The following is a 17,051-nucleotide window of genomic DNA, read 5'->3' on the forward strand; positions in this document are numbered from 1 at the left end:
TAATATTGGTTTGGGTAAGAGCTTTAGAAAATAAATGACTTGAATTTTTATATTAAGTAGAGCATGATCTCAAATTGTGGATACATTTTTAATGTGTGATGAGAACTTTTTAAATATATATTTTTTTTAATGTGTGATGGAAATGACGGTGTTGTGGAAATGACGATGAACTAATGTGAATGTAGAGAAACAGCAGAGATATTTATTAGAAAAAGTCTTAAACTCACACTCATTAAACTCAATTCACAAAGTCATTAAACATTAATTGTACCTTGTAACCATAAATGTAATTTCTACCACATGACATTTCTGTAGTTTCTTGTGAAAAAGATAGCTTCACTGATTAGATTTGAATTAATACTTAGCATTTCATGTACGCAAAATACTCTTATTTAGCTTTTTAAAAACACCCTTGAAGGTACAGCGTGTTTGGAAATGACGTAGAATAAATGTATATTAACTGATCAAGCAATATTTACCTTGATTTTTCTTCATATTGTTGAAAATTTTAATTCCTTCCATGTCCAACACGTGCTCTGATGTCACTGAACATTTCCATAGAAACCACCTAAACAATCTTTCACACAAACTTTTTAAAGAGCCATTAGTGTTGTGGTGGAAATGACACCAATACGGTGCGACAGCTATATTTTGTATAAAAAGTAATATTGATAGTGGTCTCAGATTAAATACTATAATGTATTTTAATTCTTTTACTAGTGCTTAATTCAGGTACATTAGTAGTTACCAGATAAGTCATATTTTTAAAACTATTTTCATTGTTGAAGTTTAAAAGCCTGGGTGTGCAACAAGGAGAAAACAGTGATTTTGACACCTATAAGGAGGTTGAAAAGTATGAAAAAAAAAAAAATCATAATAGAAAAGGTAGTAAAGAGTTCTTAAGGTGGTTTTATTGTTAGTTTAACAAAGAAAGAGGAATTTGTCCAAAATATGTAAGTTTAAAAATACGACCAAAAAACAGTCTAAGAATCACCCATATACACAGTCTATTTTTACAGACTTGTGTAGCTTGTTTATAATAATTGTGTAAAGGGTGGTCACGGGTCAAACTGACTGAATTTACACAGATTTCTCTTTTCCTGGAACAAAAATGCTCTTAAAAAGTTACCTATAGGAAGTTAAAACAAGAGAAAAAGGTAAATGCTACGTCTAAACAAGTTTAGGCGAGAACTGAAAGAAATTGTGACAATAAGTGGTCAGGTAGGGGGAAGTTGCCAATAATAATAATAATCCTATAAATTGACTACACCTGGAATACACCAGGACAGAACAGCCCCATATAAGGGCACACAGGTTTGTTGCCAAAGAGAGGGTGAGCATAAGAATATAAACAAACAACAAGAATCACTTATTCAAACAATTAATAGAAACAGTCAGTCAATAAAATACGTCACACAAGGTCTCAAATCACATCACGATACCAGTAACATACAAAATGATTAAATGGAGATAATCTAGTAAAGAGGGAGGTGGCCAACAGAGACCCTCAAATTTCTACCCCACACTCAATACCCACGACACACTCTTGTGAAAGGCAAAATGTTAAGCACGTCACTCCATGTGAACACACCAGCACAGGGTACCATGGCCAACCCCTCCCACTTTGAAGACCTAAATCCACACAAAACAATACAAAAAGATGCACACAAATCAAGTCAAATTCAATAACAGTTTACACAAACACCAAAGCACAAACAAACACAGCCACCGGCACGGAGGAGAATACAATGGCAAAGAGCGGCCAGATTACAGAAACTTAGCCTGCCAGCTAACTCGCACGCAGACCAGCGCAATCCAGTGCCAGTGCTTCAAACAAATAAAACAAACAAAACAGAACGGACCCAGGTGAGTTCCAGACAAAACAGATCAGCAGTGCAGTCAGTTACTCGACGGTCGTTAGGCTTCAGTTAAGATCACTGGAAACCCCTGGACGTACAAGCAACCTGCCTGATATTGAACAGAAAAAGTTACTCAACTTGTTAAAAAACAAACAACAAATTGCATACATACCAAGGAAATGGTGCAATGCTGCAACACACATGGTCGCTCACCACACAGGATTACAGCTACTTGCAGACCCATGACTGAGAACAAACAAGATAAGCCTCTCCATTGAACAGGCAAAAGGCATCTTTAAAACAGGGACTAACCTGAAAACTGGCCAACAGCCAACACGCATGACAGACAGGAGGATAACCCAACTGCTAGCACTCATTCAACACGCCACATGTCACAAAAGGGCAGTATCAAGAATGATGCATCCCAACCGGCCAAACACTTCCCTCTTTTATATTCACCACACAGGCACTAATAGGCTCATAAAACTTACACAACTAACCAATCATAGTGAAGTACAAACACTGATTGGTTTACCTGGTTGAATGACACCAGCCAATCATACCTATACCTCACTCTGCTACAAAATGAAAGAAAAAATGGATACATAAAGGTTAATGAGGAGCTAACTTGGATGCACATGATCAGATCTTGTTCATAGATCATGTTCTACTTTTTAACAATAATAAGGCCTTACTAGTATTGCAGAAATTGGAGAAAAAATATAACTCACTAGCAGTGTTGGGCAGTAACTAGTCATTAGTAACTTAGTTACTGTAATAATATCACTTTTTGCAGTAACTAGTAGTGTAACTAATTACTAAAAAGATTCCAGTAATAATATTACAGTTACCATCCATAAAACAACTTAGTTAGTTACTTTTGATGCCTCAACCCTGCTGATTTAAAATCCAACAATCAAATAATTCCTAGATTTATTTTCATAATTTTCATGACTCGCACATGCATGTGATGTCCCGAGTGCAGCAGGCAAGCGTAGAATATGGAAAGGCTTACATTCAACAGATAGAAATATTGAATTATATTGATTTTGTCAGGAAAAAGGTCTGAAAACTGTTGTGTAAATTGTGGCTTTACTCTGGCATTAAATCCCACCCACATCGCCTCTGATCAGCATGTGGTACATTATATTACTATAATTAAACATCTTTTTGGAAAATTAAACAGTGTCTTACAATCTTATGTGATTTGATAAAATACATAATGAAATATAATCGTATATGGGTAACGGAGAAATTACAATTAGCTTCAAGCTACACATGACAGTTAATGAGATTAATACAACACTTCTACTTGAATGTCACTATCAATCACTATTGACTGTTTGTAATAACTTCTGACTGCGATCCAATGTGGATTTTGGTCAAATATGTTGTTAATAACATTCTAGAAGAATTTTATGTGGAAGATATACAGTTACAACTTATGTGGGGCGTGAAGAAAAAGTAATGTAACTAGTAGTGTAACTAATTACAGTTGGCAGAAAATAAAGTAAAGTAAAGTAACAATATGACTTTTGAAAGGAGTAACTAGTAATGAGTAATAAATTACAATCTTTGAGTAACTAGCCCAACACTGCTCACTAGTGGTGCCTCTAAGTGCATATTTCACCTGGAAACCACAGTGATTTAAACTTACAGGTATGTTTTAGGGGTTTTTGTAAAAGCAAATAACCAGAACAACAAGTTCTGCCGCTGAATGTAGCCCCTCTTTATATTTTTCGGCGAGAGCCCCTAGTGGTAGCAAAGAGTGACTGATTGTACTGTAGGTAAGTATATTTAGCAAGGTCCCTGATCATTTCGGTTTGAACCTAACCGTTGGTGTAGTGCATTTCAATACAGATAAAAGTGTCAGCGTAATGCAGATTTAGCAAAGAAGCTGTTGTTGAAGGAAGGGGGAGCATCAACAATATTGCATTTGACAGCTCACCTGCAGCCTGTGAGTAAGCTAAAATAAGCTTTATTAAACTTCAGGAAGTGTAATTTCAGAGTTATACGGTGATTTAGGAGTGGTTCCACCAAGCCTGTTCCAATAAAATGGCTCTTCAGCCTTTCACACCCAACCTGCATTAATTCTGCCGATAGCAATTTGTGAAAATCCCCTTTCCTCACAAGTTGATGAAAGCTGAACGGAAATGTGGATGAAACCCATAGCTTCATTTCCAATGGCTTCTCGAAATTCTTCCAAGTGATATGAAAGTCATCCAATTACTCAGATAATTAAATCTGCAGAGTGGTGACAGTGGAGAGGAGCAGGTGGCCATCATGCCTCAGTGTTATAGAATCCTGCTTGCAGTTAATGAGCACAGAGCAGAGAAGGGCCTTTATCTCTGGATCTCAGGGCTCCATATCAGATGTGACGCATTTCATACTGTGTCTTAAGCCAGTTCCCTGACTGAGAAAATAAGATTGAATATTCTAAAGCTTAAAGGAACAGGTCAGAAATGAACTAGTTACAATGAGTCATTGAAACAATAAAATGCTGCAATTATTTAAGTATCATTGCTGTTTCAAACCTGCATGCTGTTATTTTTTCATGGAACATCAAAGGACAATTTTTAAGGAATCTTCATATGGCTTTAACTAGGCATGACAAACAGTCTTGTGGTTTGTTTCAGATATTTTTCTTCTTTTTGCAAGCAATGCTGCAAAAAGTTTACGTTAAAGCACATTGTTTGCCTAACCTCCCCCAACCCCAAAGTTCCTTCAAAGAGATCTCACGAGCTTTACAAAATGTTAACCACAAATGAACCGGAGAGGAAACGAGATTTCAGCCTCAGCTGACTAACCTTGTGGTTTCATGAATATAAAATAAGCTTTGCTCAGAGAATGTCATACCATAGTCATTAAGATAGTGTCCCTAAACAGTCTATTAGCAACCGAGGCTTTTAGCAATTAAAAGCATATCACTTTATTTAAAGTAAATTAATTAAATGAGGGCTGAATATTAACAGACTAATGGTATAAATCGGGCAGTTCTTCTCATAGCTGTGATTGGATTATTAACTATTAAGGAATTGTGTAATTAATCAACAACCTAATTTCTCACCAGTTAAGGCTGGATTTTAATTAAATGATGGAATTAGTGCTGCTATTCTAAAGATTCAAATGATAATAAATTATTATTCGCATAGAATGCATAAAAATAAGGGACAAGAGAAAAGCAATACATATACAGTTCATTCAACAAAACAACAACAGTTTTCTCTACTATAAGAAAATATGTACATATTATGCTCACCTTTATGTATTGTTTCATCATGCATTGGCTGACTGAAAAAGCTCATTAGATTACAAAATTGCTAACTTGTGAGGAGCTTCAAATGGTCTATCGCTACAATACCTGGATGATTTCCTAAAATTGCCCCTCACATCTTCTTCAATTAAAAAAAAACATATTACTGATAATCATATAACCAATAATAGTATTATTATCATTATTGTTCACTATAATAATAATAATAATAATAATACTCTACATCTGAGATATGGTGCGGTACATTATAATAATAAATTTGGGAATTCCCTTCATTTAACTGCAGTGATCTTTTTTCATAAATATGTGATCATATATAGTGACCATGTTTATTAATTTGTGCATCCAAATGAAATCAAGATGCATGTTGAGTTTTATATAAAACTTTATCACTATTCCTTTCCTGCCTTGCAAGTACTGCTATTTCCAGGAAATGCAAATAAAGTTGTTTAGAAGCCAGAGGTGGAAGTATTTAACACATTATTCATACATATTCAACAGGTTTTTGGGGATTCATACCACTGATGACCTCTCTTCTTTTTGAAGAAGGCACAACCTGAATTTCCTTAAGAGGCTTAAATCTGAATACCAGCATCCTCAGAGGGATCACCATTAGATTTAAAAGCTGACAGGAAGACTTTTGGGTGAGTCATAAATCTTGTGAGGGCACTTCTCATCTGAGCTGTTGATTCTCCTAGACTGTTCACATTCCTAAACAACCCCTGCAAATACATTGGCAGTACCTTTTCCCTTCAAGGTTGAGCTGTAGCACATCACTGAAATAGAACAATACATTCACACAGAGCACAGACCACTGATAAAAATACACGATTCATAGTTTAACCTAAGCATAAGAGTTAGTGGATACATATGGTGTGTTGGTCTTATACGGCTATCATGAGAACCACAGACTAAAATGAATAAGAACAAAATTCAATCTTCAACTCTCCTCCTTTAAAATATAACACTTGATAATATAATGATTCAGCTGAAATATTACAAAACAAATACATATTAATTGAAGCCAGGCTGAATGAATAAACACTGTTATTGCATTCCTGGGTTATTGATACCAAATACAGACAATGCCGTAACATTAATTCCAGAATAGATACACCAGTTTTAAGAAAACTATGATTATGTATTGATTATATAATAGAACAGGGGGGATTGAAAATCCAGCCTTCATTACTATAGTAAATAACATTTGTAACAGGGGCAAATTAAAATAAATGTTACCAGAATTCTGCAACTGAAGAGTGGCATATAAATTATGTTCTGTTATGAGCCTAAATTACAGAAGCCTAAATTATAGAAGTTGTGTTTACGCTGAAGTATTATTTAATTTAAGGCACAGCACTATTCCAGTATATTTGGAACAGGGGTAACCTTGATTGAAGGTAGTTAGCGGATAATCTTTTTGGTTCGAATTACCATCACTAAAAGAGGTGCAAATGGTTTAGTGGATTAATGTTTTTATTTAAATATAACTTGTTTTGTGCATACTGTAGATATAAACACACACTCCTTCAGCTCTGAGTCAGAGTTTAAGCAAGCTCAGTCTCTTTTTATTTCCTCCACAGGCAAGAAGACCTAGAGCCCAGAGAGGAAATAAGAGTAGGCAGTTTGAGGTTGGGTTCCGTCTTAAAATTTGAGAGTACCTGTTTGTCAGGTCATAGGGTCTGGTTTGCAGGCTAGGTTTGGACTTCAGCTTAATGCTTGTGGAGACCTCCACCCTGTTGCACTCACACCTGTCATAATGGAGTGCTTTGTGCTGCTGATCTTGACCCACATGAAATCCTAGACTTCTCGGCTAATAGACTTCAGGCAGTCAAAATCCATGAACAAACCTCACCAACTGTCAGGATCTGTGATCACCGGATGCTCACATGAGTCAATTCAGTCAATTCAAATGCTGTTTTGGAGATAAATTCAGTTTTAGATTTATTTTATTAATATATTTAAATAGTGAACTGTGATTATTGTTGTTTCATTCATATATATTTAACAATTTGCACTACTAATGACTGTCTGTTCATTCATTTCTGCAGCCGAATAAAATCAAGACTCTTGTTGAATATGTAATTTTTTATTACTACTTTTTATTTATTTTTTTATTTATTTAATTTTTTTTTTTTTTTTTTTGTACCTTGCAAGCACTGTTATTTCTTTCAGGAAATGCTAATATGGTTGTTTAGAAGTCAGAGGTGGAACTATTCAAGACATTCTCCATACATATTCAACAGGAGATTCGTATCGTTGATGATCTCTCTTACAAATTGAATATCTCCTTTTTGAAGAAGGCACAAGCTGCATTTTGTCAAGAGGTTTCAATCGGTGTGAATACAGACATCCACAGAGGGATTGTGGTTCACCTTTGCTGCTCCACCACCTCTAACAAGAAGTACCTACAACTAGTATTTAAGACTGCACAGCATATATTGGGTTCAACAATGACTGATAGGCTCCACCTTTGGCCTATCTGCCCCTTCTCTTTCTGTGAAAATGCGTAGGCATGTTCATTACAGAATCACTTGAGTCAAGCATATTTTCTGCCCACAGGCTATCAGAGTAAAGCCCTGCCCCCCACCTTTCAATCACGAAGTCTTCGAGCACTGAGAAGACCATTTTTACTATATTTCTGTGTAACATTATGCATCATTCTGTTACTTTTTACTTTAAGAAAATGGACATCGTTTTGCTTTTTCACCTTAAAATCAATTTCAAGTATTATGTTTCTTCTTTTTCAGTTAAGAATAAAAACCTCCTTCCAGCCATTGTCAAAATATGTTCAAAATCACTGATGTGTGAGCAAGTGTTTGTAGCCTAACCCCACAATGGTACATGCTTTTTCTTTTTTCTTTTCTTTTTCCATTTGTATTAGTAATTCACATTTGTACTAGATGGTATTAACCTATTTAATATGGTAAGGTGAAGCTTACTTATTATTTTTACAGTAACACTTTACAATAAGGTCTCATTTGTTAATGCGTTAATAAGATCTAACAATGAGCAATATATTTTATAGCATTTATTAACTATTGCTAATGTTAGTTAATAAAACAAATATATATTAATGCTCATGTTATTGCACAGTGTAGATACAGATACATCTTTTGATCTTGAAAAAAAAAAAAAAAACTAAAATTAAATGTTGAGTTTGCCATTGGTTAAGATTAATAAATGCTGTAGAAGTGGAAAGGAAAGGACGTGGTGTGTGGCCAAGTATCATGTCCCACACTTGGAATTAGTGCTCTGCATTTAACCCATCCAAGTGCACACACACAGCAGTGAATAGTGAACAAACACACACAGAGAGAGCAGTGGGCAGCCATTTTTCACTGCAGCACCCAGGAAGCAGTTGGGGGTTCAGTGCCTTGCTCAAGGGTCTCACCTCAGCCGTGGTATTGAGGGTGGAAGAGAGCACTAGTCATTCACTCCCCCCACTGACAACCCCTGCCAGCACCGAGACTCAAACCCACGACCTTTGGTTTACAAGTCCAACTCTCTAACCATTAGTGCACGAGAATTACTCATGTTAAATTTTGTTACATTGTTACTTCTGCACTGCTTGTTAAGGAATGTCTGTTGTTTTGCTCTGAAAACATTTATAGAAAACATGCTCAAACACTCAATACATTACAATATATACACCACAAAAAAATTGCATGTACTCTTTTTATGTTCAGTAATACTAATTGGGAAACTTGTGTGCCTTATTAAATACCGTATAATTTGTTTGCAAATGACTCTGTGTTCATTTATTTAATGGTTCACCTAAAAATGAACACCCATTTGTTCCAAACCTGTATGAATTTCTTTCTTCTTTTGAACGCAGAAGAAGATATTTTGAAGAATGCTGATAGTAGCTATAGTATTTTGTTCCATAGTATAGACCTTTTTCTGAACGCGGAAGTCTCCCCCGATTAGAACGGTGCTTTACATTTCCGGTTTCTAGTCACATTTACATATTTTCAGAGCCAATAATATAATGTGAAACCGAAAGTCATTTTAAAAAATCATGTGGCGCCATTGTTTCATCACTTTACAGTGTCACAATGACTGTCTTTTTGCGGTAAAGGACCAGTCATAGTTCAATGAGTGGGAAGATGGCATGAAGCGACGCGAGGTTAAGCTGCATTGAAAACAGATGAGTGCACATCTAGCTCCCGATTGGGGTGAAGTTCATGAGATTTTGTACACAGAATGATAAGAGCAAACATTATTTTAACATATATTATTATTTCACACTCAGTATTTTAACTTAAGCGCTGCAAGCCATATATACAGTGCCTGACAAGACAGATTTTCTGATACGCAAAACAAGTACTTTAAAGGAATTCCTTAGCTTACTGCCGTTACTGTGGCAGCCAACAACAGCACAGCAACCCTCCACACATTTTTATATGTAGTTATATTGAAAAAGTTTCAATTCAGTCTATATTTTTTTTACCCTGTTTTAACTGATTTCTTTGGAGACCGGAACACGAGAGCACCCAAATGGAAGTTAGAATCCATCATGGCGCCGCTCATCGGTTATTCAGGAAAAAGGTCTATAGCAGTCAATGACTACTGTTAACTGAAAAATACTTATTTTGCTCAACAGAAGAAAGAAACTCGAACAAGTTTGAAACAACACTTTTAACACTACAAACACTTTTAACTATTTGCAACGATTTAAGCCCAGCACATTAAAGGCTTTTTATCTTACCCCGTGAGTGCCTTGGAAGTATTTCGTCTACATAATTTGATCTTTACCTCTATTATACCCAGTGAGCACTATAAAGACACCCGTGTAGCACTCTCTGCTTCTGTTTCCCAAGTTCGAAACAACTTGAGGGTGAGTAAATGATGACAGAATTTTCAGTTTTGGGTATCCCTTTAACTAATAAACTAATAAATATATATATTTTTTTTTAATTTCTCATCATAATCCAATTGAGTGAGTAGAATTTTTTTTTTTTCAATACCCTTGGTTTGTGGAACAGAGGTGGCATAAATATATTTACGCAGGAATCATCATTGTAGGATTATTCACCCACTCAAAAGCTGATTATTCATTCATGTACAATGCCTTGCTCTGATTGTCATGACAACTAGGTTTACAGTGCCTTTGAGAGAAAATGTCACGGTCTTTGAAGTGAGTCTAAAAATATTATCTCGGACACCATAAGAATAAAAGCAGATATTCATTACACTACGTTTACTAGTCTGAGTAACCTTATTAGCTATTAGTTGCATATCGTCATAATAAGGTTTACCATCACTTCCCCATTGCTGTTAATATTACAGTATATGGCTTTAGGGTTTTTTATTTTATTTTATCTATAAAGCATGGTGCTCCAGCGAAGAGCCTGCATATTACAATATTTTGTTACGTACACCAATTATTTTGCACATTTGTCTCTTTGAGATAGATATTTTCTGGTGTATTTGCATTTTATGTTTGAAGCTTCCTGCAGGTTTAGACATTTTCCACTTAAGAAGATGAAGAATGCAGTGAAGCTTTACTGTCATCTAAAAATATTGAGTTATTGTGATCTAAAATTGTCATGCTAAATTGTTTTTATGCAGTCAATCAATCAATCAATAACATTGGATGTTGGTAAAATGTCTGCAATTTATTTAACTTTTTCATAGCGAAAACACTTTGCCTGAACAGCTCAAAAGACACACCAAGCAATTTCCTTGAAATATGAAAATAACATTTATGCAGCAAATGTACTACACTTTTCAATCTTCCAGAGTAGACTCTTACTGAAGAGAACCTTAAACAAGTGTTGAAAATACCTCAAGGACCATACTGTCACACAAAACATGATGAATCATAATTATTTTTTTTTTCCAATGAATGTATCAGAAAAGAAGTCGTTATCTAAAGCCACTATGTTAAAAGAATAAAATACCTCTATGCGACACTAAACTTTGCTTAGAAACTAAACAATATAGTGTTTCTGCCAAATCGGCCTTGCATGCTGCAAAAAGTGGTAACCTTCAGTTGTTACTTTAAAGACAAGTTTTTTGGTAGCAATTTATTTTACAGTCCTGTTCCACACGTACATACTATGTACTTACAGTGATTACAATACTAACCTTGAACCTACCCCTAAACATAACTTTAACCCATGTTGTTGTCTTATATTACCAAATAATTTCTTAGGTAAGTACATTATAAGTACTTATGCCATGGTCTGTCTGAATACTCAATTCTGATTGGCTGGCAGGTGTTGATTAAATTTGTTGAACCGCACAGGTAGTTCCAGGTCAGTTTAATCACGTTCTATATCAATGTGCTTCCTATAAACATTGGTAACTATAGTAAAATACAGTTATAGTTGAACAGTAATACAGATGAAAATAACCGTCATTTGTATCGTTTCGGTCAAATATTGCAGCACAAATATTAATAACATCTTTAATATGTTAAATTACGCTGCACGTTGGGCGGTTCTTCGCCTCCACGTCGTGCATTCAAATCGTTTAATGCACAGCTAGCCGTTGATTATCCCTTACATGTACTGTAAAATAAAGCGCAATTGATATTGCTGCCTGATTCTACCCGTATAAAGTAGTTTTAGGTTTAGGTTGATTTAGGGATATTATTTAGACATTAAGCATAAAACCAGTTAATTCAGAGGTTACCATTTAAGTTAACATTTTTTCAGTGCATGGTTTATTTTCAGTGTAGATGTTATGAGTACATATTGCTTTGGCTTTGAAAATGTTATTGCTGAGGCAATTTAATGGAGTTTGCAGTGGTATCACTATCAACTTTGCCTAAAACTGTAATGATTTCGTTTTTAAATACATGAGCAAAGCTGTAAAAGGAATGTGGGTTGCATTCTTTGGAATCTTGACAAATGTGTGCACAGTTTATGACATTATTGAGATGTGTAAGATTATTCTGATATTTTTCTCAAGAGAAACATCTGAGAAGCAGGAGACCCAAACATATCTTATGCAAATATCTTTGTAATTGGTAAAGTGCTTCGGTCCTTTAACATATTGTGCATTGTAGCCTCTCCATGAATCATAAAACCTCATCTTGGCAGGCATTTAGAAATTCCAACGGATTAATTTGGATCGTATCCATCATTATCATAATTCAAAACATACTCTATGGTTTGGAGACTTCACTACCTTTCATTGTAGCAGCAAAAGCGGTAACCATGGTTACAACTGATCAGACGAGGCTTCTTATCCAGGCTAAAAAAATGCCGCTGCTCTGCCAAGAAACAGCCGTGTCCCTAGTCCTGTCAGAATCCACATGACTGTTGATTTGTCATTCATAATAAGCAAGCCATCAAATCTTGAGGCTTTTTTCCACTAGGACTTTCTTAAGTGGATAATGAGTTTTCTGTATCTTTTTAGCTGTTACTTAATTATACAGTGTGTGTCATTAAAACACCCAATGGAAACTAGGCAATTGCGTTAAAAACCGAAGGGAATCTATGGATTTTGCCATTCTTATTGAATGCTGAAATCCATCGTCTGTAACCAATTTTAGACTCCATATGTTGTCCACAGCACTTTTCAAAAGAAACTAAAGTTAATGGCACCACACAGGCATTCTTTATTTTATTTACCAGTAAATTATAACTGTTGTATTTACATCTGTTTCATTAAGTCAAACATATTGCCTTGAATTTTGCAAATATTTACTATGGCTCTGCCAGTATTCCCACATTTTACCAATCAGTTTCCATGACCAGTGAACCTGTGCTCAAAAAAGTGGCACATTTACTTTTGTACTGTGCACCATATTGGCAACAACAAAGGAGGTCAATGATGGAGAAATACGTACTTCTTTGCCTATTGATCTTGGATGAAGGAAAGAAAAAGAGGAAAAGGGGATGTTCTGTGATCATTTGACCCACAGACACAACAGATATATGCCATTTACCTCCTACACCTCTGCTCTTTGTCTCCGCTCCAGGAATATTGAAACGCTTTCTCTCTATTCCAGATCCAGTTCTTACTGTTAACTAACTACTAACCATAACTTTTGCCTCAATAAACTCCCAATTTGCAGCTTATTACAGTAATAGTTAGTATTTAGAGTTAGTAAGGTAGTTTTTAAGTTTAGGTATGGGGTAGGAATAATTGATCTAAAATTATTCCCAAATAAGGCATTAATATGTGCTTTATGAGTACTAATAAACAGCCAATTTGCTAGTTAAAAAAATAAAATAAATAAATAAACAAGTTAAACTAGTTAACAGTGAGAATTGGTCCCTAAACTAAAGGGTTAACATATACATATATATACATATATGTTTTGTTTTGACGATCTGCATTAACTTACTGGTCACAAACAAGCCAAGAAAATGATTCATGTATTATGTCTGGCCTTTTATTTGAACCAAATAACATCTGACACACTGAATATTTCAGTTTTAAGACCCAAGTGTTATTTGCGAGGTGAAATTGCAAGGCATGCATTTCAATTATTCACTCTCCCCACAAAATATGAACAGCCAGAGAAATTTCAATGCAATGTACACTAGCGCTTTCCCGCTCTACTAATCACATAATAGAAATCTTAAGTCACTCAATTTACCCCAATGACTGAGCCAAGCTCAAAATGTCTGCACTTCATGTCAAGTGGCCACTGAAAGCGATGAATTATCCATATTGCAAATGTAGTTTCACACAAAAGCCATTGTAATTCTGTAGAGGTGGAGACTGACATGGATTTTTGAAGATCGGTAGAGAGGTTCTTCAGGAGCGACTCTAAACTCTTAGTTTTAAATGGAGGTAATCTATGGATCAGATAAAAAACTCTATGCACGTTTCCTCACAGTGGGAGACACAGTAATGTATTCCACTGAGCTGGAGGGAACCTTTTCATGTGAGAGGGCAAATCATATGGTTGTTATTCAGTGTTTGGCCATTTAAAGTGGTTCCTTAGGGGTGGAGTATAAGATATAAGAAATTGTACTAGCAGAGTTTTGAGAAAATATGGAAGCCTTTAATGTAATGGAATATTGGGACTTCAAGTTCATTGGGCAAAATAATGGCAAAACTATAGTCGCCAAGCAAATCAAAAAACTGCCATAGCCTTTGGACCCTGGTCATAATGGCCACATAAAATCATCCATTTTAAATGAAAACTCTGGTGCCGCTAAAAGTTCTTATGCATCAGCAACTTACTATTAGCCTACTACTTTCCTGCGGTTTTGATCATCTATCTAGAAATACCAGCTGGGAGGAACTCAAAGTTACGGTGCACAGTTCAATGAGAAGGCAGAAATACTCAATGCGGTATGACCTTTTGTCAGCACAAATGAACGTTTCTCATATATTCTTTTAAAGGTTAAGGGTAGTGATACTGCCCTTCAAATACAATGCGGCTCTACAAAAGAAGCCAAGTGAAAATCCTTTGAGCAATTAAACAGCAAGAGTGACACATTTCATTTGAAGTGTGCACAGCCCGATGTGGTTTTCATGCTGAGACTAACATACTCATGTATTTTAGTGCTATTAGGCAAGGCAAGGCAAGTTTATTTATAGCACATTTCATACACAGTCGTAATTCAAAGTGCTTTACATAAAAGGACTTGAAATAGTCATTAAAAATAATAATAATAATCACAAGAATAAAAACAAGGAATTAAAAAAATAATAATAATCACAAGAATAAAAACAAAATGATATAAAAATTGATTTAAAAAGAATTTAAAACAGTTCAGAATAGAGAATGATTATACATAGTGCAATCAGTTCGGATGTAGCACAGTGCTCATTCAACAAATGCACAGCTAAACAGATGAGTTTTGAGGATTTAAATGTGGCTAATGTTTTAGCACATCTGATCTCTTCTGGAAGCTGGTTCCAACTGCGGCGGCATAATAGCTAAAAGCGGACTCCCCTTGTTTTGTGTGAACCCTTGGTATTTCTAACTGACTCGATCCTAATCATCTGAGTGGTCTGTTAGGTTTATTTTCAGTGAGCATATCTGCAATGTATTTAGGTCTTAGGCTATTGAGTGATTTATAAACAAGTAAAAGTACCTTAAAATAAATTCTAAATGTAACTGGAAGCCAGTGTAAGGACCTGAGGACTGGTGTGATATGCTCAGATTTTCTGGTTCTAGTCAGAATCCTGGCAGCAGTGTTCTGGATGAGCTGCAGCTGTCTAATGGTCTTCTTTGGAAGGCCGGTGAGGAGACCATTACAATAATCCACCCTGCTGGTGATAAAGGCATGAACAAGTTTCTCCAAGTCTTGACTGGAAACAAAACATCTAATTCTTGCAATGTTTTTGAGATGATAGTATGCCTGATTTATTTACTGCTTTGACATGACTACTGAAACTAAGGTCTGTCTCCAGAATCACCCCAAGGTTTTTGACTTGATTTTTAGTTGATTGACCCCTAAAGTCAAGGTATGCATTCACCTTGAGATTTCGAGTCTAATGCAAGATCAGGCAAACTCCAACTTGCATTTTGAAATGATGAACACAATTCTATGTCTAACTTGTGTTGATGTATTTCCAGTTGAAACAGGAAGTTGGGACATATCCAAGAGTTAAAGCCTGTTTACTCCAAGAACGATAACTATAAAGATTATTCTATTACTATCCACACCAAAATTCTATTTTTATTGTTCATCTGTTGTTTTGAAATTGATTCTTATGATATTGTTCTTCTGTCATTATCATTGCAGTTGTAGTATTGACTCTGCTATTCTTTTAAATCAAAGTATTTTACATGGTTGCAATTTCGTATGAATTTGTACAATGTGATTTGTATGAAAATATAGTTTTTTAGAAGAAAGTATGAAGGAACACTCCAAACCGCACCCTTAAATCTGTGCAAATTTGTGTGAACCAGTTTTGAGAAACCTAAAATAGTTATGAATTGAGTGTTTTGGCAAAGATGAGAATTGAGAGTTGAGTGTTTGCCACCATGACTTGCTACTTGCTAATGTGGTCTTAAGGAGGGAATACTTCCATAATAGTGGAAATTTTGCAGCTGCAACGGTATTCGATGTTTCCCTTTCAAAAATAGGAGCAAATACGAATGTCACACATTTCATTCATAAAGAACAACACACGTCATTCGTGGACATCCGAGCATATGCACACTTTTTTTCAGAGCAGTAACAATGTGATTAAGGTGTTTACATGCCTGTTTATTGTGATTAAAAGCACCATACACCACATTTACACTCTAAAAAAATGCTGGGTTAAATACAGTTTTGTAGTAACCAGCTGGGTTACTACCCAGAAGGTTGGGTTAAACATTTAACCCAACCGCTGGGTCAAAACAACCCAATTGCTGGGTTTGTCCATATTTCACCCAGCACTGGGTTGTATTTAACCTAGCATTTTTTAGAGTGTACGATTATGATATTAAATAACATTTTCCAAATCCCCAACAAAATCTTGGGACATGAACTGTCCCATAAATGTTGTTTACACAACATCTCAGGTCGGTCCAATGTGCATGTGTAGTCAGTCCTAAGCATGCATCTTAGGACAGTGACAGTTTCTATGCCAACCAGAGCTTCTATGAATTATCTATACAGTATATTAGTGCCTGCTCATTTCTCGAGAAAGCGTTTGTTCCAGAATATTTTTTTTTCAATATAATATCAATCAATGTATTTTAAGTTTATTCCAAAATATGCATAAATATGCAAATAAGTATAAAATAAAAATAAGTATTTTGACAGCATAGCAAGACTGACTTGATTACCTCATATCACTGGCCATTCCCTGCAAGCTCTTTTGGCTATTTTAAAAAATAAGTTCAACCTCAAAACTCACAGTAGGTCTGTGGTTGAACACACTGTAGGTTTATATCATTAAACATCGATTTCAAAATGTTTCACTTTCGGAATCTGACACTCTATTGGTGAGTGGCTGTTTTATTTAGAAGGTGGGGCTTATCACAATATGCAAAGTACTGTAAC

The sequence above is a fragment of the Onychostoma macrolepis genome, chromosome 17, assembly GCF_012432095.1.
Source record: "Onychostoma macrolepis isolate SWU-2019 chromosome 17, ASM1243209v1, whole genome shotgun sequence".
NCBI lineage: Eukaryota > Metazoa > Chordata > Actinopteri > Cypriniformes > Cyprinidae > Onychostoma > Onychostoma macrolepis.